Source organism: Microtus ochrogaster, unplaced genomic scaffold, assembly GCF_000317375.1.
Source record: "Microtus ochrogaster isolate Prairie Vole_2 unplaced genomic scaffold, MicOch1.0 UNK6, whole genome shotgun sequence".
Classification (NCBI taxonomy): Eukaryota; Metazoa; Chordata; class Mammalia; order Rodentia; family Cricetidae; genus Microtus; species Microtus ochrogaster.
In genome coordinates, this window is record NW_004949104.1 from 13,675,556 (window position 1) to 13,679,842 (window position 4,287).

Genomic DNA, 4,287 nt, shown 5'->3' on the forward strand with positions numbered 1-4,287 from the left:
CTGGCTGTCCTGGAACTAACTATGTAAACCAGGCTGGTCTCGAACTCACAGAGATTCACCTGCCTCTGCCTCCTGAGTGCTGGGATTAAAGACATGCACCACCACCACCCAGTGCTACAGTTAGATCTCAAGGAGACATTTTCTCAATTGAGGTTCCCTCCTTTTAGATAACTCTGGCATGTATCAAGTTGACATTAGCCAGCACAGTCTGAGTGTTTTGCCTGTATGTTGTCTGTGTATGATGTGTGTGTTTCCCAAGGCCAGAAGACTGCACTGGATCCCTTACAACCAGAGTTACAGCTGGTTGTGAGCTGTCATGTAGGTGCTAGGAGTCAAGTTCTGGTCCTCTGGAAGAGCTGCCATCTTAACCACCGAGCCATCTATCCAGCCCCTGGTAGTCACTTCTCGTCAGGAAGGGATATAGCCTAGAGTATTTACCTAGCATGCTCAAAGCCATGTGTATGTTTAGCCCTCGGGTCCTCATAAGCCAGGTATAGTAATCTATCCCTTTAAGTTCAGACTATCCTCATCCACATAAGCTTGAAGCCAGCCTGGGACACATGAGATCTTGTCTCAAAAGTAGATGCTCTGTACATGTGATAAGTTCACATTTACTTAATGAAGGCTCAGTCCCTTCAGAGCCAATTAAAGTAAAGGTTCAATGAGTTTGTGTTTTCTGATTTCAAGACCTACAAAAATAATGAAAGAGCTAGGCAGTGGTGACGCACGCCTTTAATCCCAGCACTCAGGAGGTAGAGGCAGGTGAATCTCTGGGAGTCTGAGGCCAGCTTGGTATATAAGAGCTGGTTCCAGGACAGCCAGGGCTACACAGAGAAAGCCTGTCTCAAAAAGCCAAGAAAAGAGAGAGAGAATCTCTAGATCACAATGCCCTCTCCGAAGCACAGCCACTCTATATGGTCCAGATAAAGCAACGGAGAACTGAAGAACCCTGATGCCACACTGTAATGAAGATTAACACATTGGCTGACTAGCAATGCTCAGCTCACATTGCCAACTTAGCTGGGGCTATCTTTATTTATTTGATTTTTATTTGATTTGATTTATGGAGATAGGGTTTCTCTGTGTAGCCCTAGTTGTCCTGACACCACTGTCCTAGTGGTCTCTCCGTAGACCAGGCTGGCCTTGAACTTGCTGTGACCTTGAATTACTGATGCTCCTGCCTCTCTGCTCCTAAGTGGATTACCTGAGTGCACTCTCAATGCCTGGCCCCTTTTGTTCAGTGTAGATAGAAATTAAAAAGTAGGCAAAGTGTAGCTTCCTTAGTGTTAGCAGCTCTGGGCTCTGAGTGGCAGCAGCTCTCAGCTCTGAGTGGCTTTCTACGCTCTTCCAGCATCCAGAGCTTGAATCTGCAGCCTTCCTGGCAGCTGGGGCCAGCAGCTCTTCCTGCAGTTTTCTAATAGGCTCTTCTGGGAGCTTCTGTTTCAGCTATTGGAGGCTAGCTGGCAACTACTCAGGGCTAATAATAGTCTTGGATGTTATCAACTCCTTAATCTTAATGAGAGCAACCTGCTCTACCTGAGATAGAAATCACAAACAGGCAAAGTAAAGCCATCCCAAGGAGGCTTAACCTTGATCGATGCTTCAGTGTGTAGAATGGAGGTGTGTTGTAATAGGAGCAGTGGGGCTGCGTCCCCGGCACCCCGGCTGCCTTGCTAGCTTATGCCCTGAAATAACAACACACAAACTGTATTCTTTTAAACACTGCTTGGCCCCTTAGTTTCAGCCTCTTAACCCATTTCTAATAATCTATGTAGCACCACGAGGTGCGCTTACCAGGGAGATTCTAGCCTACGTCTGTCTGGAGTGGGAGAATCATGGCGACTCTCTGATTCAGCTTCTTTCTCCCAGCATTCTGTTCTGTTTACTCCACCCACCTATTTTTTAACCTATGAGGGCCAAGCAGTTTCTTTATTGCTTAACCAATGAAATCAACAGATAGAAAGATGACCCTCCTCCATTAGAGGTGGCCCTGGGTTGTCCTGACAATGACAGTGAGAGGATGCTACGTGTGTTTGGTCACTCGCTCGCTCTGGTATTTTGAGACGTGTTATCACTTTGTAGTCCTGGAGGGACTGAAACAAATCATTGGCCTCAAACTTAAATCAAAGGCTGTGTGTGGTGGCACACACCTTTAATCTCAGCACTGAGAGGTAGAGGCAGGTGGATCTCTGAGTTCAAGACCAGCCTGGTCTACAGAATGTGTTCCAGGACAGCCAGCTTTGAGACCCTGTCTCAAGCAAGCAAGCAAGCAAGCAAACAAGAAGAAAAAAATGAACAACACAACCTTCATCAGTCCTCCTGCCTCAGTCTCTTAAGTGGTGGGATCATAGGTGTGGGTCCAGCAGACCCAATAGGAGTACCTATGCACACTGTGAATATATATCCCTCTGATTGCTTTAATGAACAAGCTGACTGGCCACTTGCTGAACAGGATAAAGTTAGGTGGGAAAGCCAAACTGAGAATGATGGGATGAGGAAGGGTGGAGTCAGGGAGATGCCAGCCAGCCACCAAAGAAGCAAGACATGCAGAAAATGAGGTACCAAGCCATGAGCCACATGGCAAAGTGTAGATAAGAAATATGGGTTAATTTAAATATAAGTGTTAGCTAGTAATGGGCCTGAGCTATCAACGAAGCATTTATAATTAATATTAACCCTCCAAGTCAGTTATTTGGGAAGCAGCTGCTGGTTATTTGGGAGCAGGCAGTCGGGACAGGGAAACTCAGCCTACAACTGTGCCTGCCAATTTGTACAAGTGTACTCAACCTCTTGTCCAGACCATTATGGGTCTGGTGGTGTTCCCTCATGGACTGCTATGGGGGCATCTAATGGTTGCAGAGGGGCAGAGTCACCTGGAAAAGCAAATCTTCCCTGGTGGTGGTGGGGTATCTGATGAAGCCGTGACAGGAACAAAGTCTCAAGATGGCGGTGAGGCATTTAGGACCTCTGAGACTTTCGTAGTGGTGGTTTGACCAGACCAGGGCAGAGAAGCTCCTCTCAGCTGCATTTCCACATGTGGCTGCACGTGGAGGGATGAGAAGCCAGGCCGTAGTCATTAGCTCTTGCTGACCCCGAGCCTTGGCCATAGGACCCTTTTATTTTGCCTTACCTGCAGAGATGCTTATGAAGGAATGTTTCCAACATGGTTAAATACAGTATGACAGAACTAGGAATGAATACTCCAGGAACCGGAGGATGGAGAAGCCACATCCAGAAAGTTAGTGGAAAAGGTGGTAGAGTTGGGTGACAAAGTCCAACAGCCACATTTACCAGGGGTGCATCAAATTGGCGTGGTTAACTTACTACAGCCAAGAAGAGCACCTTAAAGAGGACAGGGGGGCTCTCGCTGTGGGGAAGTGGAGCAGATGTTTGAAAAGCTTGGGCTTCTGAAAGGAAGAGAAGGACTTGCCTTCATCAAGGGGCAGTCTGGTAATTGGATAACTCGGCCATTTTTCTTCAAGAGGTTTAAACAACAAAACGGGGTAGGGTATTTATCGGTAAGAAAGCAGGATCCAGTGGATGGAGAGGTGGCTTGGAGGGGAAAGGAGCTCGCTGCCAATCCTGAAGACCTAAACTGCATCCCTAGAAACCATATGGTGGAAGGAGAGAACCAACTCTGCAAACTGTCCTCCAACCAGGAAGTAACGCGTGTTCTGTGGCAAAGCACGTGTGCATGCGTGCGCACACATTAACTAAGGAAATGTGTTAGAAGGAAGGAAAAGAAAAAGGGGTAATCAGCCAGGGCGATAATGCCAGTATTTGGGAGAGGCGAAAGGATCAACAATTCAGTGTCAGCTTTGGCCATCTGTCAGGCCTGAGATTCGCCCTGGCTCAAAAAGGAAAAAGAAAATCGCTGAAAACGAGGTTATTTTGCAGCGGCACCTTGGGAGAAATGAGACTGTGTTATAATTCTAGCTGTTTTTATTGGTGTGTTATGACACCAATCCCTTAAACAATCAGACCATTTATACGTTTGAGAACCTGACCCGCAACCTGCAGTAGATTGCACAAGAAACCAACCCTCAGTTACAGTCATTGGCACAGGAAGCCAGTTTGTTGTAAGTCAGACTTATGGAAAGCCAAGGGCTCTCTGGTAACAGCCAAAAAAGCCTATAACAAAAAAATCTATAACTTCTGTGCCACCTCCAAATATGCAGAACCTGATTAATAACTGGTAGCTTCCCAAATTTGTGGCCTGTCTTTCAACTTAATTTAAGACCAACTACAAGAAGATAAATATGCTCTCCTAATCTAATGTGTAAGGTA